The sequence below is a fragment of the Bubalus kerabau genome, chromosome 8, assembly GCF_029407905.1.
Source record: "Bubalus kerabau isolate K-KA32 ecotype Philippines breed swamp buffalo chromosome 8, PCC_UOA_SB_1v2, whole genome shotgun sequence".
Taxonomy (NCBI): Eukaryota; Metazoa; Chordata; class Mammalia; order Artiodactyla; family Bovidae; genus Bubalus; species Bubalus kerabau.
Window position 1 is genome coordinate 76,876,844 of NC_073631.1, and position 24,174 is coordinate 76,901,017.

General features: G+C 37.8%; 1 long non-coding RNA gene across 2 annotated transcripts in view; it reads left to right on the plus strand.

Annotated features, from left to right (window-relative positions):
• LOC129659369 (uncharacterized) overlaps positions 1–24,174 on the plus strand; it is a 241,901-nt gene that overhangs the window by 188,157 nt on the left and 29,570 nt on the right. The window contains exon 4 of one of the 2 annotated variants that reach the window (XR_008718053.1): positions 4,867–5,703. The exons of the other annotated variant lie outside the window; for it this stretch is intronic. This is a non-coding gene — a long non-coding RNA (uncharacterized LOC129659369). Of the gene's footprint in view, positions 1–4,866; positions 5,704–24,174 lie in introns of those variants that run through there. 2 annotated transcript variants of the gene reach the window in all.

Genomic DNA, 24,174 nt, shown 5'->3' on the forward strand with positions numbered 1-24,174 from the left:
TATGTATGTGTCAGTTTCTGCATGTGTAATATAATATCACTTACTTGATATACTCATTGTTTAGATCAAAAAGAATCATGTATATAAAGTACAGTGTATTAACTATGTTATGTGAAAATAGGAGTTATTATGAATATATTAATATTCCTAATATTCCATCTTATTTAGAGTCTTACTTGTAACCCTATAGTGGAAAATGATGGACATGCTCTACAATTCGTTTATGCTAAATTTATTTATAAATTTTTCCTTTATTTTTTCATTGAAGTCTATTTGATTTACAATGATATGTTACTTTCAGGTGTATAGCACAGCGATTCAGTTATACATACATATCTGTTTTTTTCATATTCTTTTCCCTTATAGGTTATTACAAAATATTGAGCATAGTTCCCTGGTCTATACAGTAGGTCTTGCTGAGTATCTGTTTATATATGTGTGTGTATATGTTAATGCCAAACTCCTAATTTATTCTTCCCCATTGGTAACCATAGCTTTGCTTTTTACATCTGTGACTCTGTTTCTGTTTTGAAGATAAGATCATTTGCACCTTTTTTCAAGATTCCACATATAAGTGATATATGTCTTTCTTTGACTTCATTTATTATGATAACCTCTAGATCCATCCATATTGCTGCAAATGACATTATTTCATTTTTAATAGCTGATTAATAATCCATTGATAAATATATTACATCTTCTTTAACCACTCATCTGTTGAACATTTAGGTTGTTTCCATATCCTGGCGATTGTAAATAGTGCTACTGTGGACATTGGGGTGCATGTATCTTTTCAAATTATGGTTTTCTCTGGATATATGTCCAGGAGTGGGATTGCATAATCATCTGGGAGGCCTATATTTAGTTTTTTTAGGTACCTCCATACTGTACTTCTTCTGCTTTATTGACTATGCCAAAGCCTTTGACTGTGTGGATCACAATAAACTGTGGGAAATGCTTAAAGAGATGGGAATATCAGACCACCTGACATGCCTCCTGAGAAATCTGTATGCAGCTCAAGAAGCAACAGTTAGAACTGGATATGGAAAAACAGACTGTTCCAAATCAGGAAAGTATGTCAAGGCTGTATATTGTTACCCTGCTTATTTAACTTATGTGCAGAGTACATCATGAGAAACACTGGGCTGGAAGAAGCACAAGCTGGAATCAAGATTGCCGGGAGAAATATCAATAACCACAGATGTCCAGATGACACCACACTATGGCAGAAAGCGAAGAAGAACTAAAGAGCCTCTTGATGAAAGTGAAAGAAGAGAGTGAAAAATTTGGCTTAAAACTCAACATTCAGAAAACGAAGATCATGACATCTGGTCCCATCAGTTCATAGCAAATAGATGGGGAAACAATGGAAACAGTGACAGACTTTCTTTTAGGGGGCTCCCAAATCACTGCAGATGGTGACTGCAAGCATGAAATTAAAAGATGCTTGCTCCTTGGAAGAAAAGCTATGTCCAACCTAGACAGCATATTAAAAAGTAGAAACATTACTTTGCCACCAAAGGTCCATCTAGTCAAATCTATGGTTTTTCCAGTAGTCGTGTATGGATGTGAGAGTTGTACTGTATAGAAGGCTGAGTGCAGAAGAATTGATGCTTTTGAACTGTGGTATTGGAGAAGACTCTTGAGAGTGCCTTGGACTACAAGGAGATCTAACCAGTCCATCCTAAAGGAAATAAGTCCTGAATATTCATTGGAAGAACTGATGCTGAAGCTGAAGCTCCAGTACTTTGGCCACTTGATGCAAAGAACTGACTCATTTGAAAAGACCCTGATGCTTGAAAAGATTGAAGATAGGAGGAGAAGGGCGTGATAGAGGATGAGATTATTGGATGGCATCACCGACTTGATGGACATGAGGTTGAACAGACTCCAGGAGTTGGTGAAGGACAGGAAAGCCTGGCATGCTGCAGTCCATGGGGTAACAAAGAGTTGGACACAACTGAGCAACTGAACTGATACTGTTCTCCATAGTGGCTGTACCAATTTACGTTCCAAATGACCTAGTAGAAGGGTTCCTTTATCTCTACACTTTCTCTATAATTTATTATTTGTAGACATTTTAATGATGATCATTCTGACAGGTATGAGGTGATATATCATTTTAGTTTTGATTTGCATACCTTTATTTTCGCTTTTAATAGTAACTTTTTATCTCTTGATCTTATTATAAGGATTTAATTTGGGCAGGGATATCTTGCTTCCAATTTTTTAACATCTTATAGAAAAACTTCATAACAGAGCAAAGTTTTTTAAAAGTATGGTAAAACTTGTACACCTACCACCTAGGTTTTCCTACTTCCTCTTTTTATGTATATAATTTTTACCTCAAGTAAAATTAACCTATATTTTGTTGTTTTCTGTCGCTAAGTTGTGTCCCACTCTCTGTGACCCCATGGTCTGTAGCATGCCAGGCTCCTCTCTCCTTCACTATCTCCCAGAATTTGCTCAGATTCATGTCCCTTTAGTCAGTGATGCTGTCTAACCAACTTATCCTCTGCTGCACCCTTCTCCTTTTGCCTTCAATCTTTCCAGCATCACGGTCTTTTCAAATGAGTTGGCTCTTCACATTAGGCAGCCAAAGTATTGCAGCTTCAGCAACAGTTTTTTTCAGTGAATATTCAGGGTTGATTTCCTTTAGGATTGACTGGTTTGATCTCTGAGGGACTCTAAAGAGTTTTCTCCAGTGCCACAATTTGAAAGCATCAATTCTTCAGTGCTCAGCCTTCTTTATGGTCCAACACTGAGGTCTGTTCATGACTGCTGGAAAAACCATAGCTTTGATTATATGGACCTTTGTGGGCAAAGTTTTGTCTGTTTTTTAATATGCCATCTATCTTTGTCATAGCAAGTGTCTTTCAATTTCATGGTTGAAGTCACCATCTGCAGTGATTTTGGAGCCCAAGAAAATAAAATCTGTCACTGCTTCCACTTTTTCCCCTTCCGTTTGCCTTAAAGTGATGGGGCCAGATATAATGATCTTAGTTTCCCTAATATATTAGACACCTTCTGACTTGACCACCTCATGCGAAGAGTTGACTCACTGGAAAAGATTCTGATGCTGGGAGGGATTGGGGGCAGGAGGAGAAGGGGACAACAGAGGATGAGATGGCTGGATGGCATCACCGACTCAATGGACATGAGTTTGAGTGAACTCCGGGAGTTGGTGATGGACAGGGAGGCCTGGCAGGCTGCGATTCATGGGGTTGCAAAGAATCGGATACAACTGAGCGACTGGACTGAACTGAACTGAACTGACCTGGGGAGCTCATCTTCTGGTTTCATACCTTTGCCTTTTCATGGAGTCCATAGTGTTGTTTTGGCAAAATTACTGGTGTCTGTTGCCATTTGCTCCTTCAGTGGACTAATGTTTTGTCAGAACTCTTCACTATAACCTGTCCATCTTGGGTGACCCTGCCTGGCAGGGCTCATGACTTCATTAAGTTACACAAGCCTCTTTGCCACAACAAGGTTGTGATCCAGGAAGGGTAACCTATATAAGTGTACAGTATTGTGAGTTTTGACAAATTCATGTAACCACCACCATATGAGGATATATAATATTTCCATTATCCCAAAGGTTCCTGAGTGTCAGTCTATGATTATTCTCTGTACTCTCTTCCTCTCCCCGCCACCAATATCTAGAAACAACAGATACAATTTCTGTGCCTAATCGTTTCACATTTTACAGAATGTTATATAAATGGATTCTTACCGTATGTAGGCTTTTGAACTGAATTTTGTTTTCATTTAAAGTAATGCCTTCGAGCTTCATCGATGTTACTGCTTTTCTTAGTAGTTATTTATTTTTACTTGCTGAAATTTATACCATTATTTATCTGTACCATAATTTATCTTATCACTAGGTGGTTAACATTTTAATTACCTCCCACTTTTGTCAATTATGAATAAAGTTGCTGAAAAGATTTACCAGTATTTTTTTGTATGGAGGAAACATTATAGTCCTAAGGAGTGAAATTTCTGAATCATATGGTAATCTGTGTATAAATTCAAATGTCATTTCAAAAGTATTTTCTGAGGTGGCTGTATCACTTTTCATTCTCATGAGAGTGTATATGAGGACCCTGATTAACACCTCATCTTTGCCAAAACCTGGAATTTTCAGGGGTTTGGCAGTTTTCATTATTTTTTTTTGGTGATAGATGTATATATCTCACTATGATTTTAGTTTTCATTTCCATAATCATTAATGATATTGGGTAACTTCATGCTCACATGTTTGTCTGTTATCCATGTCTTGCCAAGAATGTCTGTGCAAAGTTCCTCTTTTAAGAAAGAAAAAAAGAAAAACTGAGTGTTTCTGTTCTACTGGGAAAATTGTGAGTTCTTTATATTTTCTGTTTGTGCTTTTTTAATCAGTATTCCTTACAAATATTTTTGTTTTCATATTTGCATTCATATTCATTTTCAGTTCCAATTTATTTTTCCTTCTTTCTTCCTTTGGGTTTAGTTTTTTCCTCTCTAAGATGCAGGATTAGATTCACTTTGAGATTTTTATTTTATTTTCCAATGTAAATATATGATGTATAAACTTTTATTTAGGCACTTACAGCTGCATCTCACACATTTTTGTATGTATTTTTTATTCAATTCAGAATATTTCATTCCCTTTGTGACTTTTTACTTGACACAATGTTATTATCAAGTAAGTTTCTAATATTCAAGTGTTTGTAGGGATTTTCCAGGTATGTTTTTGATATTAGTCTATTTAGTTTGTTTTCAACTCTTTAACTTTGTTGAAGTTTATTTTAAGGTCCAAAATATGGTCATGTGGTGAATCTTTAATGAGAGCTTGAAAGTATGTATTCTGTTGTTTTTTTGTTGCAGGGTTCAATTAAACCAAGTTGACTGACGGTTTTATTAAAGTCTTATATACCCTTAGTGTTCTCTTGTCTCTGGGAAAGAAGTGAAGTCTCTATCTGTAATTGAAATCTTGTCTATTTTCCTTTCAGTTCTATTGGTTTCTTCATAAATTTAAAGAAAATATGTGTGTCCCTATATAACTGTTATATCTTAATGAATTGGTGTTATCATCTTTATGAACTTTTCTTTATAAAGATAGTATTTTTTATTCAAAAAGCTATACCATCTGATTTTGGTGTACCCAATCCATTTCTCTTCTAATTACTGTTAAATATTAAACGTCTTTCTGTTTTAATTTTAGCATATCAATTTTCATATATTTAAAGTAGATTTCTTTCAGGTTTTTCAAAACCCTAGAAATTATATGTTGTCTACCAATCTGTTTTTTAGTTGGGTGTTTAGCACAATTGTTATAAGCCAATTGATGATGGAATTTAAATCTGCCATCCTGATAGTTTGTCCCATCTATTCTTTCCTCCTTTTTATTCCTTGTTCTGAAAAACCAAACAGTGATTTTTTTTTTAAACGACTTCATATTGTTTCCACTATTGTATTCTTAGTTGTTGTTTTTTTTAATTTTAGTGGTTTCATTAACACTTAGACTAAAAATTAATATATCAGAGTCTACTTTTAAATAATATTATATCACTTAACATTGTATTTAAATCTTGCGGCAATATATTCTCATTCTTCTATGCCATCCTTTATGCTATGTTTGTCTTACATTTGAATTTTGCATAAAATATCAAAAGACTATTTGTTTTAGGTGGTCTTATCTTTTCAAGTGACTAAAATTCAAAAAAAATAAAGATAACCTATATTTACTGTCATTTTACTATTATTAAGCACTCTTCTTTTTCTGTGGATTCAAGGTTTTATCTGGGATCCTACTCTTTCTGTGAAGAACCACTTTTAACATTTCTTGTAGAACAGTCATTCTGACAATAAACCATCTTAGCTGTTGTCTGTCTTGTAGCAAAGTCTTCATTTTGTCCTTATTTTTAAATATTTTTTTCCAGGATAGAAGTTTAGGTCGAAAATTTGTTTTTCTTTAAGTGCATTCTGTGTGGCTTATGTAACTTCTGATAAATCTGGTGTTAAATTTTGTTTCCCTGTCTTCTCCTTTTACTATCTGACCCACCAGCTCAGTCTCTGGGTCAGAAAGATCCTCTGGAGAAGAGCATGGCAACCCATTCCAGTATTTTGCCTGGAAAATTTCATGAACACAGGAGGCTGGCGGGTTACAGTCCATTGGGTCACAGAGAGTTGACCACAACTGAACAACTAAAAACACTTGTCCTTCTGGGTGCCTGATTTGTACATGTTAGATTTAAGTGGCCTGACAGTATATCATGACCCTTGGATACTCTCATATTTTATTTTCACTCGTTTTCTCTTAGTTTCATTTTGGATAATTTTTATTGATGTGCATTCAAGTTCACTGATTCTTAACATTTTTTAGTCTTCGTTAATCCTATTGAAGAAGAAGGAATTCCTACTGAAAAAGAAGGAATTGTTTGTCAATGATAGTTTTCTTTTATTTCTAGCATTTTAATTTAACATTTTTTATGGTTTTAATCTCTGTGCAGAAATTGCCTATATTTGTGTATGGTGGCCATCTTTTCCCTTGAGTCCTTTAATATATAAATCATAGTTATTCAAAAATCATTGAGGTACTTTAATTAAGAAATTAAATTTCAATATAAACTTTTTAATTATAAGGCATCCTGGCATAATAAGTCACAAAAGAGAAAAGTCAGGGGGTCTCAGACTTATCAACATCAGCATACAATGTCCTAAAACAATTTGGTACTGTTCAATAAAATTTTATATAGTCAAACATACTTAAACATCAACGTAAATGGGCATTCACAAGCATGAAGGAACTCAAGGAATTTACTAGCATTTATTAACTAAATTTTGAGGAAAATCAGTCTTAATTATTCACTGAGCATTTAATTGATTAAAATATAAAATTATACTGTCCTATAAGGAAAACTGCAATCTATGGTCTAATTTTTTTTTTAATAAATGCACAGAAAAATGTGTGCAGTCACCTAATGCCAAGTATAACTGTTATGATATAAATGGGATAAACTTGGTAATAAATATGTAATTTTGAGTAATTCTATAAAGTAAAAAATGATCACGTATTAACTTTACAAATTGTTTTTCTTTCAAAGGAATTTTATCAAATTAACTATGCAATTCCAGTTTAAAAACATTCTGCCTGTAGAGTTCTCTTCAGCTAATTTTGTGGCTGATGATTTCTTTGAGTTTTTGTTTTTTTTTTTAATTATTCTTGATAGGAAATGTTTCTTGATTTATATCTGGCAGGAATTTTGCTAGGTCTTAAAGGATCTGTTTTAAAAACAAGTAACTATACTTTTCCTAGAAAAAAGGATATTATGTATATTTTTCTCTTTGGATTATCTTAAACTGAGTCACTTTATTTTCAGTATTCTGAGTCTGTGTTTTTCATTTTAGATGAGAAAGTTTATATAGAAACCATACCAATTCTGATTTTATTCTTCTGTCTTGCTTTACTCACTTTCATACATTTCTATCTACCTACGTTCCTATCAATTTTGTATATACTTTACTCTGAGAACTAGATACTAGTCAGTTGCTAGTACTATTTGGGAAACTTTGTAGTGGCTTAAATTATCCTGGATAAGTTGCTCTTTTTATGCCTACTGCTTTGATCTTTCTTACCCCATGGCAATTTTTTTTTTTCAAAGTATGGTCATTAGGTTTGTTGCTGTTGCTTAGTTGCTATCATGTCCAACACTTTTGTGACCCCAAGGACTATAGCCCACCAGGTTCCTCTGTCCATGAGATTTCCTAGGCAAAAATATTGTCGTGGGTTGCCATTGCCTTCTCCGAGCAACACAGAAGTATGTTGAAATACATGAGTATACATTTGTAGAATTAGTTTTTAAAACATTCACTGTTTTAAAGAACTATTTTTATAACTTCCACCATCTATTTTCAGGTAAGCATTTTTACAAGATGAAATTGACCCCATAATAATATAAAAATAGTAACTATTTTCAGGCACTATGATGATTGCAGCCATGAAATTAAAAGATGCTTACTCCTTGGAAGAAAAGTTATGACCAACCTAGATAGCATATTGAAAAGCAGAGATATTACTTTGCCAACAAAGGTCCGTCTACTCAAGGCTATGGTTTTTCCAGTGGTCATGTATGGATGTGAGAGTTGGACTGTGAAGAAAGCTGAGCGCCGAAGAATTGATGCTTTTGAACTGTGATGTTGGAGAAGACTCTTGAGAGTCCCTTCGACTGCAAGGACATCCAACCAGTCCATTCTGAAGATCAGCCCTGGGATTTCTTTGGAAGGAATGATGCTAAAGCTGAAACTCCAGTACTTTGGCCACCTCATGCGAAGAGTTGACTCATTGGGAAAGACTCTGATGCTGGGAGGGATTGGGGGCAGGAGGAGAAGGGGACGACAGAGGATGAGATGGCTGGATGGCATCCCTGACTCGATGGATGTGAGTTTGAGTGAACTCCAGGAGTTGGTGATGGACAGGGAGGCCTGGCATGATGCGATTCATGAGGTTGCAAAGAGTTGGACACGACTGAGCGACTGAACTGAACTGAACTGATGGTAATGTTTTATATATATTAACTCATTTAAAATAATCCTATGAATCAGGTAGTATTACCTCCACTTTGAATATAATGAAACTGAAGCAGAGAAAGCTTAGAACACTTAAGTAGCTAGCCTGAAGTCCTAGAGTATGATGTGGTACCACTAGGAAGACAGATTTTGGTTAAAATTTTACCCTATAGTTATATTATCTTAACTTCATGAATAGTTTTTATTTATCTTTGGCTTTATAAATAATATATGGAAATTTTGCATATAATATATTGAAGAATATGGCAACCCATGCTAGTATCCTTGCCTGAAAAATTCCATGGGTAGAGCACCCTGATGGGCCCCAATCCAAGGGGTCACAAAGAGTTGGACATGACTGAGCAACTAGCATACATGTTGAAAAATACAAAATGTTTACTGCTTAGTTACTAAATTTTTTAAACTGTCTTGCTATCAAATAAGACAAAATTTATTTTTAACAAATTTGGATTTTAGAATAACATGTTGTTGTTTAGTCGCTCAGTGGTGTCCGACTATTTGCAACTCATGGACTGCAGCATGCCAGGCTTCCCTGTCTTTCAACCATCTCCAGGAGCTTGCTCAAACTCATTTCCATTGAGTCAGTGATGTCATCCAACCATCTCATCCTCTGTCATCCTCTTCTCCTCCTGCCTTTGATCTTTCCAAGCATCAGGGTCTTTTCTAATGAGGTGACTCTTTGCATCAGGTGGCCAAAGTACTGGAGCTTCAGCTTCAGCATCAGTCTTTCTAATGAATATTCAGGATTATTTTCCTTTAAGATTGACTGGTTTGATCTCCTTGCAGTCCAAGGGACTCCCAATAGTCTTCTCCAACACCAGAGTTCAAAAGCCTCAATTCTTTAGTGTTCAGCATTCTTTAAGGTCCAACCCTCACATCCATACATGACTACTGGAAAAACCATAGCTTTGACTAGACAAACTTTGTAGGCTTTTTAATATGTTGTCTAGGTTTGTCATAGCTTTTCTTCCAAGGAGCAAGCGTCTTTTAATTTCATGGCTGTAGTCACCAACCTTTAGAAAATAAAGTCCGTCACTGTTTCCATTATTTCCCCATCTCTTTGCCATGAGCAGATCACAAAACCAGATTAGTTTTTTGAATGTTGAATTTTGAGCCAGCTTTCTCACTTGCCTTTTTCACTTTCATCAAGACACTCTTTAGTTCCTCTTCACTTTCTGCCATAAAGCTGGTGTCATCTGCATATCTGAGGTTATTGATATTTCGCCCGGCAGTCTTGAGTCCAGCTTGTGCTTCTTCCAGCCTGGCTTTGGCATGATGTACTCTGCATATACAGAGAAAGCAAAGGCACCCCAGTCCAGTACTCTTGCCTGGAAAACCCCATTGATGGAGGAGCCTGGTAGGCTGCAGTCCATGGGGTCGCTAAGTTGGACACGACTGAGCAACTTCACTTTCACTTTTCACTTCCATGCATTGGAGAAGGAAATGGCAACCCACTCCAGTGTTCTTGCCTGGAGAATCCCAGGGACAGGGGAGCCTGTGGGCTGCCGTCTATGGAGTCACACAGAGTGGGACACGACTGAAGTGACTTAGCAGCAGCAGCAGCAGCAACTCTGCATATAAGTTAAATAAGCAGCATGACAATATACAGCCTTGAAGTACTTCTTTAGCAATTTTGAACCAGTCTATTGTTCCCTGTATGGTTGTAACTGTTCCTTATTGACCTGCATACAGGTTTCTCAGGAGGCTGGTAAGGTGGTCTGGTATTCCTATTTCTCTAAGAAATTTCCACAGTTTGTTGTGATCCACATAGTCAAAGATATTAGCATAGTCAATGAAGCAGAAGTAGATGTTTTTCTGGAATTCTCTTGCTTTATCTATGATCCAGTGGATGTTGGCAATTTGATCTCTGATTCCTCTGCCTTTTCAAAATCCAGCTTGAACATCTGGAATTTTTTGGTTCACATACTATTGAAGCCTGGCTTGGAGAATTTAGAACATTACTTTGTTAGCATGTGAAATGAGTGAGAATAACATGAAGATTGTTTAAAAAGAATCTATGTTCCCCACTTTTGAAAAATCAGTGAAAGCTACTGGTAAATGCTTCCCTGAGAGCTCAGTTAGTAAAGAATCTGCCTACAATGCAGGAGAAAAGTGAAAGTGAAGTCACTCAGTCATGTCTGACTCTTTGCAATCCCATGGACTGTAGTCTACCAGGCTTCTCTGTCGACGGGATTTTCCAGGCAAGAGTACTGGAGTGGGTTGCCATTTCCTTCTCCAGGGGATCTTCCTGACCCAGGGATCAAACCCAAGTCTCCTGCATTCCAGGCAGACGCTTTACGGTCTGAGCCAATGCAGGAGACCCCAGTTCAATTCCTGGGTCAGGAATGTCCCCTGGATAAGGGATAGGCTACGCACTCCAGTATTCTTGGGCTTCTCTTATGGTTCAGCTGGTAAAGAATCCACCTGCAATGTGGGAGACCTAGGTTCAATCCATGGGGTGGGAAGATCCCCTGGAGAAGCCTGGAGAATTCCGTGGACTGTATAGTCCCTGGGGTCACAAAGAGTAGGACAGGACTGAGTGACTTTCAGTTTCACTGGTAAATGCTGTTGCTTTAAGAATTTAAAAGTATGCATGGATAACATATTTAATAGAAATAATAACAGTGCTGTGATTGTTGTGAGCTAGAGATAATTTTCTCATTATTTTATTCAATGTCTCTAAATGATTATAGTTCAAAAAAAAAGGTTTAATTTCTTGGATATTCTTTAATTGTTAGTATTAATGAGAGCAGTGCTTGTATTAAAAGCTTGTCTTATACAGAAACAGAAAAAATGCTTTTTAAAATGCTTAACTCTAGGATACAAGAGTGCTGTTATAAGAATAATGTTATCATGTAATCAAATGCATAATCATGACTAATTTAATTTATCATCTTGTCATAATTTTACAAGACAATAGAACCTATGGTATGAGTTTTTTTTCCTTTAAAACAAATGAATATAAGAGAGATCAAACAAGAAAGCATGTGTGAAAATGACACATTAAATTCTTGTATTCAAATGGTGTCTACCATATAGTAATGGTTACAATTGCAAAATGCCATGCCATTTACTGATCATGTGTTTCTTTTTATTTCAGTTCAATATAAATCTGGAATGCAGACTACTTTAGATGTGATTTTCAAAGATTTAATCAGACTTAGAGTAATGAAGTTCTGGGGGGAAACATCAACCTATTCTTAGAGGACATGAAAGATGGAATTTTTAATAATTCTGAACACTGGGTCAAGTCAAGTATTATCTTTGATTCTTGATAGAAATTTTGTCAATCATTTGACTTTTTTATTCTTATGCCATCAAGAATATCAGGACAAGTCAAGACCGTTTTACTAGTCAGTCATTGTGTCCTATTGATTCCTATCAGCATTTCTCTCATCAGCAATGACACTGCCTAAGGTCAAAACTGCCTTTTTGATATAAATAATCTCTTCACTGGTATCTGACTTCATTCTTCCCTTCCATATCACAACCTCTCTCCCCTAAAACTGGTCCATTTTCAGTGCTGTCATAAGGACTTTTTCTAAAATTCATGTCTGATGTAGTCACTCTTTATTTTTTTTTTTTTTTATTTTTTTTTTTTTTCTTTCAATTCTTTTTTTTTTTTTTTTTTAATTTTATTTTATTTTTAAACTTTACATAACTGTATTAGATTTGCCAAATATCAAAATGAATCCGCCACAGGTATACATGTGTTCCCCATCCTGAACCCTCCTCCCTCCTCCCTCCCCATTCCATCCCTCTGGGTCGTCCCAGTGCACCAGCCCCAAGCCTCCAGTATCGTGCATCGAACCTGGACTGGCAACTCATTTCATACATGATATTTTACAAGTTTCACTCTTTAAAATCTTGAACGGGAAGCCAGGTTGCCTGGATTGTATCCTGCATCTTTTATCTAGTAGATTTGAAACTTTAAGAAAGTCGTTTAATCTCTTAGTGCCTCAGGCTTTTTGTTTCCATCTATAAAATAAGGATAATAATGGTAGGTAACACAGTATGGTTGTTGTAGAAATTGACTTAATGTGTATAAATTAAGAGTAGGACCCAATACAGAGTAAGCAATATAGGCACTACTTTATGGAAGAAGAAAAGAAGAAAAAAATAGTTCACACTATTACTGAGGGTAGGCAGTGAGGAAATAGAAGAAAACATCACATTAGTTATATATATGTAAATGTATAGGGCTTCCCAGGTGGCTCAGTGGTGAAGAATCCATCTGCCTGCCAATGCAGGAGACATGGGTTTGATCCTTGTGTTGGAAAGGTTCCCTGGAGGAGGAAATGGCAACCCGATCCAGTATTCTTGCTTGAGAAACCCCATGGACAGAAGAGTCTGGGGCTACAGTCCATAGTGTTACAAAGAGTCGGGCACCACTTATCAAATGAACAATAAAAACAACAAATATATACAACTAAATGTGTGTTTAGTTATATATGTATAAAACTAAATGTAATGACTTCCTACTTTTGTTTAAAGATGTGTGCCTGTGTATACATGTAATATGGAAGCTCCTATTTAAAAAAGTATATATTATAGATGCATGTATTCATATAAAAATAAATAATTAAGTAGCTGGTTTAGTGGCAGGCCCATCCTTATTTTGACATCCTAAATTTTTATTCACTTCCAAAATCCAGGATTAGAAGAAATGTAAAATTGTCAGAGGAGTAGTTCAAAGAAACTTGAATAGCTTGTTCTAGATAACAGGATGAGAAAGCAAGAAAAGTAGACATGGACCCCAGTTATGTTGGTGGCAGGAATCCCTCTTCTCTGGGATACAGAGAATGGAGGTGATCAATCCCTTGAAGTGAAGTGAAGTGAAGTCGCTCAGTCGTGTCCAACTCTTTGCAACCCCATGGACTGTACCCACTAGGCTCCTCCCTCCATGGGATTCTCCAAGCAAGAGTACTGGAGTGGGTTGCCATTTCCTTCTCCTTCTAATCAATCCCTTAGAAATAATAAATCAATAGCAGCATGCAGGTCAGCTTCAGATTCTGAGAACCACATAGACTATAATATAACCAAATGAGATAGAACAGGTCTACATCTGAGGTAGCTGGGCAGGACATAGAGAGTATAGGATTCTAACAGGGATATATAGGGATCTAACCATGAGCAGGAACCTATCCAGCATCTTTGGAGCATGGTGTCTGCCTGTGCTTTCAAATTTTACTCCTATAAAATGGATAGAGAAAACTTTTGCCAAAAAGTTTGAGAGTTCCAAAGAATAGCAAGAAGAGATAAGAAAGCCTTCTTCAGTGATCAATGCAAAGAAATAGAGGAAAACAACAGAATGGGAAAGACTAGAGATCTCTTCAAGAAAATTAGAGATACCAAGGGAACATTTCATGCAAAGATAGGCTCGATAAAGGACAGAAATGGTATGGACCTAACAGAAGCAGAAGATATTAAGAAGAGGTGGCAAGAATACACAGAAGAACTGTACAAAAAAGAGCTTCATGACCCAGATAATCACGATGGTGTGATCACTCACCTAGAGCCAGACTTCCTGGAATGTGAAGTCAAGTGGGCCTTAGAAAGCATCAGTACGAACAAAGCTAGTGGAGGTGATAGAATTCCAGTTGAGCCATTTCAAATCCTGGAAGATGATGCTGTGAAAGTGCTGCACTCAATATGCCAGCAAATGTGGAAAACTCAGCAGTGGCCACAGGACTGGAAAAGGTTAGTTTTCATTCCAATCCCAAAGAAAGGCAATGCCAAAGAATCCTCAAACTACCGCACAATTGCACTCATCTCACACGCTAGTAAAGTAATGCTCAAAATTCTCCAAGCCAGGCTTCAGCAATACGTGAACCATGAACTTCCAGATGTTCAAGCTGGTTTTAGAAAAGGCAGAGGAACCAGAGATCAAATTGCCAACATCTGCTGGATCATGGATAAAGCAAGAGAGTTCAAGAAAAACATCTATTTCTGCTTTATTGACTATGCCAAAGCTTTTGACTGTGTGGATCACAATAAACTGTGGAAAATTCTGAAAGAGATGGGAATACCAGACTACCTGATCTGCCTCTTGAGAAATGTGTATGCAGGTCAGGAAGCAACAGTTAGAACTGGACATGGAACAACAGACTAGTTCCAAATAGGAAAAGGAGTACATCAAGGCTGTATATTGTCACCCTGCTTATTCAACTTCTATGCAGAGAACATCATGAAAAACACTGGGCTGGAAGAAGCGCAGGCTGGAATCAAGATTGCCAGGAGAAATATCAATAACCTCAGATATGCAGATGACACCACCCTTACGGCAGAAAGTGAAGAGGAACTAAAAAGCCTCTTGATGAAAGTGAAAGAGGAGAGAGAAAAAGTTAACTTAAAGCTCAACATTCAGAAAACAAAGATCATGGCATCTGGTCCCATCACTTCATGGGAAATAGATGGGGAAACAGTGGAAACAGTGTCAGACTTCATTTTGGGGGGCTCTAAAATCACTGCAGATGGTGATTGCAGCCATGAAATTAAAAGACGCTTACTCCTTGGAAGAATAGTTATGACCAACCTAGATAGCATATTCAAAAGCAGAGCCATTACGTTGCCAACTAAGGTCCATCTAGTCAAGGCTATGGTTTTTCCAGTGGTCGTGTACGGATGTGAGATTTGGGCTGTGAAGAAGACTGAGCGCTGAAGAATTGATGCTTTTGAACTGTGGTGTTGGAGAAGACTCTTGAGAGTCCCTTGGACTGCAAGGAGATCCAACCAGTCCATTCTGAAGGAAATCAACCCTGGAATTTCTTTGGAAGGAATGATGCTAAAGCTGAAACTCCAGTACTTTGGCCACCTCATGCGAAGAGTTGACTCATTGGAAAAGACTCTGATGCTGGGAGGGATTGGGGGCAAGAGAAGGGGACGACAGAGGATGAGATGGCTGGATGGCATCACTGACTCAATTGATGTGAGTCTGGGTGAACTCTGGGAGTTGGTGATGGACAGGGAGGACTGGCGTGCTGCGATTCATGGGGTTGCAAAGAGTCAGACACGACTGAGTGACAGAACTGAACTGAACTGAACTTGATTCTTTCTACATACTCTCCAGTAGTTTTGAAGCAGTCAGAAGCAACCCTGAACACATTGCTTCAGACCTAGTTCTCAGATGGGTGAAAAAATAAAAGGTAGATGGAATCAAGCAGCAAATTGCCAACCAATCTGGTGATCCCTTTGGCTACTGGGACTGTGTCCTAGACCACTGACCTCAGACCACTTTATCTGCAGTCACTTAATCTTGCTCTGCTGCTGCTGCTGCTGCTAAGTCGCTTCAGTCGTGTCCGACTCTGTGCGACCCCATAGACGGCAGCCCAGCAGGCTCCCTCGTCCCTGGGATTCTCCAGGCAAGAACACTGGAGTGGGTTGCCATTTCCTTCTCCAATGCATGAAAGTGAAAAGTGAAAGTGAAGTCGCTCAGTCGTGTCCAACTATTAGAGACCCCATGGACTGCAGCCTACCAGGCTCCTCTGTCTATGGGATTTTCCAGGCAAGAGTACTGGAGTGGGGTGCCATTGCCTTCTCCCAATCTTGCTCTAGTTTTTCAATTATTATATAATATGTAATTGCCACCCATCAGTAGAACAGCAGACATCTCAACATGTTTTGAGCTCTAGTTTTTGTAGTTCAGTTCCTTAGTTTTCCTGCATGTTCTTGTTACCCAGTCTTTGCATTAAGTGATCTCCAGTCCTTTCAAATAAGCCTGCACTGGAGCAGACAGGACTCATTTTCAGGGATGGTTGGCTGTAGGTATGAGCAGATTCTGGGACTCTCCCCTGAATACTTCAGGCAGACTAGAACATACTGTATATGTATATTCCCATTGTAGCAATAATGATATCATTGTGCAGTGTTTAGTCTATTTGTGAATCTCTCCACTAGATTTTATTTTGGCTAGAACAAATTTTTTAACTTGGGTATTTATCCCCTGTGCCTGTGTCAGTGCCTAATTTATAATGAATAATATAGAAAAAATTAGTTAATAGATCAAGGAATTGGATGACAAAGGTATGAACTAACACTTGACAGAAGAAGAGCTGAATCCATTGCTAGACAAATATTGATAGGGAAGCTGTCCAAGCATCTTTTATAAAATGAGGCCTTTTCTTAAAATAGTCTAACTTTCCAAGACTTATTTATTTTTTATACTTATTCAAGTCTCCCCTAGGTATATGCAAGAGTATGTGTATCTTTATTGTTCTGAGGGCTAGAAATCAAAGAAGTTATGGAGAATATATTTTCACTTTATAACAGAGCCTCATCTTATATACCTATTTTAAATAAACTTAGAATTAAAGGATTCATACCTCAAATGTGTGCTAACTCATTTGTAGAGGAAAGTTCTCAGATTGAAATTATGATTATATCATCCTGGTGCTTTATAGTCCCTGTTAGAAACAGAGCTATTTAAATTGCTGGAAGGGATGATAAGACATTTAGAAGCTTAAGTGGAATATATCCATGAATGAACATAATGTGAGCTATAGAGGAATCAAAGTAGGGACATTTAAAAAATAGCTTGAAGATAACATACTGTCTATCTTCAGTCTTTAAGTGACATAATTTAATAATGTCAAAATTTGCCATTAGAGGATTTTCTGAAATCCTTATATAGTTGTATTTCATGATTGGCAGCTCTTTTTACTCCTTTGCCTAAGCTTGACTTTCTTTCAACAAGGATATCAGTAAATTTCTAGATCAACAAGGCAAAATTTCCCTTTTTTCCCCTAGATTGTTCCTCCAATTAGCTTGAGCTACAATAGAAATAGAACATATTAATAGTATGTTTGCACCAATTGGAAAAGTCTATTTTTAAGGCTTTTCACTTTTTCATTGGTGGTAGCAGAGGAGATTAGTTCCAATATTATAAAAAAGAAAGGGAAAATACCTGTAATTTATTAAATTCAGAATTTGGGGGATTTTTCTATAAATAATAGTTATAAAAATATAAATGCATGTACCTATATGTATGAAATTTCTCAAAGATAATGTATTCTTAAATACCATAACTCCTAGTAATAATGACAGTATTAGGAGTAAGTGTAACATGAAAATTACAGAAATTACCACTTAAAATTGCTACCTTTGCCAACACAAAACTAGAATTTTCAAAAGTTTCAAAATTATTACTTTGTTATTGAAATAAAGATCATGATAAGAATATCTTCTTTCATTAATTGTGCATATTTCATACTCATTCCTACCATTCATTCAACTAATTTTTATCAAGGTATGTAGTAGCTTCTGATACTGTCAGTGCTCAAGGTAGGATAAAGAAACAGACAAGGTCCTTGTTCATCTGACATTCATATACTGGGGTAGGAGGGGAAGAGTAGAAAAACGTCGAATGAACAAATACATAAAAAGATCATTTTAGGTTTTGCAAAGTGACATAAACAAAATCTGGGCAATAAAACAGGACATGAGGAGGCAACAGAGTTATGTTTGTCAGTTAGGCTGTGACATGAATGATAAGGGGGAGTAGGCCAAGGCAAAGCCTTGGGGGAGGAATATTGCAGGCAGCTGTTGTTGTTCAGTCACTAAGTTATGTCTGACTCTGCGACCTCCTGGACTGCAGCATGCCAGTCTCTTCTGTCCTTCACTATCTCCCGGAGTTTGCTCAAAGTCATACCCATTGAGTCAGTGATGCCATCCAACCATCTCATCCTCTGTTATGCCCTTCTCCTCCTGCCCTCAATCTTTCCCAGCATTAGGCTCTTTGCCAATGAGTGGGCTCTTCATATCAGGTAGCCCAGCAAAATGCAAGGGTGAGTATGAGTCCAGGACAAAGGGGCTGGTTTGGAGGGAACAATAAGACACTAAGTGGTTAACAATCAAGAGGCAGAGTTTGGCAGGGATCAAGTCATAAAACAAAATGATGTGTAGAACGTAATAAGGATCTGAATTTTCAAAGTGCTCTGAAAAACTATAGAAAGATTTTCAGCAAGGCTGAAAACATCTAATTTTCGTCTACATTATAAAAGATGCATTGGCTGCCATCAATGAATGAATTTTACCTGACCAAATTTACTTACATGGAAAACTCGGTGTAGATGTCAATGTCATAGCCTAATGAGTGATGATAGCGTCTCAGACTAGGGGAACAGCAATGAAGAAGTAAGCATGATCAAATCTGGTGTGTATATTAGAGGCAAACCTGACATGATTTAATACTGAAGTATACATTTTGTGTGTGTGTGTGTGTGTGTGTGTGTGTCGAGGCAAGTGGTGGTGAGGGGAAAAAAGGCATTAAGACTGACCTCAAGGTTTTTTGAGCAACTGAGTGAATGATCGTGTTCTTTATTGAGATAGGAAAGATTGATGGAAAATCTTGTTGTAGGGAGGGAGACAACAAATCAAAAAGTTCTATTTTAGACTGTTTAATTTGAGATGTCTATTAGTCATTCCAGTGACAGTTGGGTTTATGAATTTGGAGCTCAGAGGAAAAATTAGATGCAAGGACATATGTTTGAAACTTATTGCCCAGTTCACATTATTTCAAGCAGCACAACTAGGTGAGATTACATTGGAAGGCTTTTTAGAGAAAGAATGAAGCTTAAAATCAAATTCTGGGGTCCTTCAATATCCAAAGTTTGGGTAGATACTAAATTAGATAGTTGTCAATTGTGTTAAATTCTGCTGGGAAGCATGAGATTGTTAATAGAAATTAATGAGAGCAGTTTTAGCAAAGTGGAGGATAAAAGCCTGATGAAAGAAACCTTGAAAGAAAATGGGAGAATGGGAGATAATGACAAGGAGAAAACCAGTATAACTTAAATTTAAGTATTCTGTGAAAGGGTCAGTCAGTTCAGTCACTCAGTTGTGTCCGACTCTGTGTGACCCCATGGACTGCAGCATGCCAGGCCTCCCTGTCCTGCACCAACTCCCAGAGTTTATACAAACTCATGTCCATTGAGTCGATGATACATTCCAATCATCTCATCCTCTGTTGACCCCTTCTCCTCACACTTTCAACCTTTCCCAGAATCAGGGTCTTTTCCAATGAGTCAATACTTCGCATCAGGTAGCCAAAGTATTAGAGTTTCAGCTTCATCATCACTTCTTCCAATGAATATGCAGGACTGATTTCGTTTAGGATGGACTGGTTGGATCTCCTTGCTGTCCAAGGGGCTCTCATGAGCCTTCTCCAACAACACAGTTCAAAAGCCTCAATTCTTCGACACTCAGCTTTCTTTATAGTCCAACTCTCACATCCATACGTGACTACTGGAAAAACCATAGCTTTGACTAGACGGACCTTTGTTAGTAATGTCTCTGCTTTTTAATAAGCTTTCTAAGTTGATCATAGTTGGCTTTTCTTCCAAGGAGTAAGTGTCTTTTAACTTCATGGCTGCAGCCAACATCTGCAGTGATTTTGGAGTGCCCCCAAAAATAAAGTCTGTCACGGTTTCTTCTGTTTCCCTGTCTATTTCCCATGAAGTGATGGGACCAGGTGCCACAATCTTAAGTTTTCTGAATGTTGAGCTTTAAATCAACTTTTTTACTCTCCTCTTTCACTTTCATCAAGAGGCTCTTTAGTTCTTTTTGGCTTTCTGCTATAAGGGTGGTGTCATCTGCATATCTGAGGTTATTGATATTTCTCCCAGCAATCTTGATTCCAGCTTGTGCTTCATCCAGCCCAGCATTTTGCATGATGTCCTCTGAGTAGAAGTTAAATAAGCAGGGTGACAATATACTACAGCCTAGACGTACTCCTTTCCCAATTTGGAACCAGTCCATTGTTCCATGTCCAGTTCTAAATGTTGCTTCTTGACCTGCATACATATTTCTCAGGAGGCACATAAGGTGGTCTGGTATTCCCATGTCTTTAAGAATTTTCCACGGTTTGTTGTGATCCACACAGTCAAAGGCTTTTGCATAGTCAATAAAGCAGAAATAGACGTTTTTCTGGAACTCTCTTGCTTATTCGATGACCCAACCAGATGTTGGCAATTTGGTCTCTGATTCCTCTGCCTTTTCTAAATCCAGCTTGAACATCTGGAAGTTCATGGTTCATGCACTGTTGAAGCCTGGCTTGGAGAATCTTGAGTATTACATTGTTAGCATGTGAGATGAGTGCAATTGTGTGGTAGTTTGAGCATTCTTTGGCATTGCCTTTCTTTGGGATTGGAATGAAAACTGACCTTTTCCAGTCCTGTGGCCACTGCTGAGTGTTCCAGATTTACTGTCATATTGAGTGCAGCACTTTCACAGCATCATCTTTCAGGATTTGAAATAGCTCAACTGGAATTCCATCACCTCCACTAGCTTTGTTCATAGTGATGCTTCCTAAAGCCCACTTAACTTCACATTCCAGGATGTCTGTCTCTAGGTGAGTGATCACACCATTGTGATTATCTGGGTCATGAAGATCTTTTTTGTACAGTTCTTCTGTGTATTCTTGCCACCTCTTCTTAATATCATCTGCTTCTGTTAGGTCCATACCATTTCTGTCCTTTATCGAGCCCATCTTTGCATGACATATTCCTCTGGTATCTCTAATTTTCTTGAAGAAATCTCTAGTCTTTCCCATTCTGTTGTTTTCCTCTATTTCTTTGCCTTGATCACTGAGGAAGGCTTTCTTATCTCTCCTTGCTATTCTTTGGAACTCTGCATTCAAATGGGTATCTTTCCTTTTCTCCTTTGCCTTTAACTTCTCTTCTTTTCTCAGCTATTTGTAAGGCCTCCTCAGACAACCATTTTGCCTTTTTGCATTTCTTTTTTTGGGGGATTGTCTCAATCACTGCCTCCTGTACAGTGTCACAAACCTCAGTTCATAGTTCTTCAGGCACTCTGTTTATTGGATCTAATCCCTTGAATCTATTTGTTACTTCCATTGTACAATCATAAGGGATTTGATTTAGGTCATACCTGAATGGTCTAGTGGTTTTCCCTACATTCTTCAATTTAAGTCCGAATTTGGCAATAAGGGATTCATGATCTGGGCCATAGTCAGCTCCCAGTCTTGCTTTTGCTGACTGGATAGAGCTTTTCCCTCTTTGGCTGCAAAGAATATAATCAATCTGATTTTGGTATTGACCATCTGGTGATGTCCATGTGTAGAGTCTTCTCTTGTGATGTTGGAAGAGGGTATTTGATATGACCAGTTGGTTCTCTTGGCAAAACTCTGTTAGCCTTTGACCTGCTTCATTCTGTACTCCAAGGCCAAATTTGCCTGTTACTCCAGGTATTTCTTGACTTCCTACTTTTGCACTCCAGTCCCCTATAATGAAAAGGACATCATCTTTTTTGGCTGTTAGTTCTAGAAGGTCTTGTAGGTCTTCATAGAACCATTCAACTTCAGTTTCTTCAGCAGTATTGGTAGGGGCATAGACTTGGATTGCTATGATTTTGAATGGTTTGCTTTGGAAATGAACAGAGATCATTCTGTCATTTTTTTGTTGTTGTTCTTGTTTTAAATTTTATTTTATTTTTAAACTTTACAATATTGTATTGGTTTTGCCAAATATCGAAATGAATCTGCCACATGTATACCTGTGTTCCCCATCCTGAACCCTCCTCCCTCCTCCCTCCCCATACCATCCCTCTGGGTCGTCCCAGTGCACCAGCCCCAAGCATCCAGTATCGTGCATCGAACCTGAACTGGCAACTCGTTCCATATATGATATTATACGTATTTCAATGCCATTCTCCCAAATCATCCCACCCTCTTCCTCTCCCACAGAGTCCAAAAGACTGTTTTATACATCAGTGTCTCTTTTGCTGTCTTGTATACAGGGTCATTGTTACCATCTTTCTAAATTCCATATATATGTGCTAGTATACTGTATTGGTGTTTTTCTTTCTGGCTTACTTCACTCTGTATAATAGGCTCCAGTTTCATCCACCTTATTAGAACTGATTCAAATGTATTCTTTTTAATGGCTGAGTAATACTCCCTTGTGTATATGTACCACAACTTTCTTATCCATTCATCTGTTGATGGACATCTAGGTTGCTTCCATGTCCTGGCTATTATAAACAGTGCTGCGATGAACATTGGGGTACACGTGTCTCTTTCAATTCTGGTTTCCTCAGTATGTATGCCCAGCAGTGGGATTGCTGTATCATAAGGAATCAACCTACCTGACTTCAGGCTCTACTACAAAGCCACAGTCATCAAGACAGTATGGTACTGGCACAAGGACATTCTGTCATATTGAGATTGTGTCCAAATATGGCATTTCTGACTCCTTTGCTGACCATGATGGCTACTCCATTTCTTCTAAGGGATTCCTGCCCACAGTAGTAGATATAATTTAATGGTCATCTGTGTTAAATTCACCCATTCCAGTCATTTGAGTTCTCTGATTCCTGGAATGTCGACATTCACTCTTGCCATCTCCTGTTTGACCACTTCCAATTTGCCTTGATTCATGGACCTAACATTCCAGGTTCCTATGCAATATTGATCTTACAGCATTGGACTTTTTTTCCATTATCAGTTACAGTGAAAGGTATGAAAAAGAATCAAATGCTGTTATGTAATGTAAGTGCATAATGTAATTTAAAACGTGAGACTTTTAAGTAATATTTTTTTTTGGTAAGATTAGAAATACCAGAGCACATTAGTGTAAATTATTCAATAGAACAGAAAAAAAAAGTGTTGGTATTAGATAACGAGAGGGTAACAAAAGAGTGAAACGTTTAGGAGGGAACGAAGGGGTACAGTACAAGTCAGACGCACAGAACTGGCCCTTAGTGAGACTACAGTCACATCTTCATTGTGTCAGGAGGATACACAGATTAGAGAAAGCTAGAGATCAGAAGGGTATAGTTTGTTTACAGGAGGATTAAATCATCCCTTTCTGTTTTTGCAAAAAGCATTATCACATTCTACATATAATTTTGTTTTATGACTTGATCCCTGCCAAACTCTACCACTTGATTGTTAATCACTTAGTGTCTTATTGTTCCCTCTAAGCCAACACCTTTGTCCCAGACCGTACCCTTGCATTTGCTGGGCCACCTGATAAGAAAAGCCCACTCATTGGAAAAGAGCCTAATGCTGGGAAAGATTGAGGGCAGGAGGAGAAGGGCATAACAGAGGATGAGATGGTTGGATGGCATCACCGACTCAATGGTTATGACTTTGAGCAAACTCCGGGAGATAGTGAAAGACAGAGAAGACTGGTGTGCTGCAGTCCATGATGTCGCAAAGAGTCAGACATAACTTAGTGACTGAACAACAACAGCTGCCTGCAATACTCCTCCCCCATGACTTTACCCTGGCCTACTTCTTGTTATTCATTCACAGGTATCCCACATTGCAGGCGGATTCTTTACTGTCTGAGCCACCAGGGAAGCCCAAAGCAATATAAGGTGAGGTCATAATCTGAAATCGGAATGTTGGAGCTATCCTGTTACTGATCATGTCAACACAAAGAGTATAAGCACAGTAGGGGATGGTTGTAAAATACAGTGCATTTGCATTAGTGATGAGGAGGTCAAATGGCTCAGAGTGAAATCTTTGTACTGGAATGAATCTGAGTATCTCTGTAGTTTCACATCTTCTTTTCCACATTCATAACTCTGATAAGGAAACCAGCAGGGAACCTATGTATTGAATTAGCCAGACAGTTCACTAGGCTT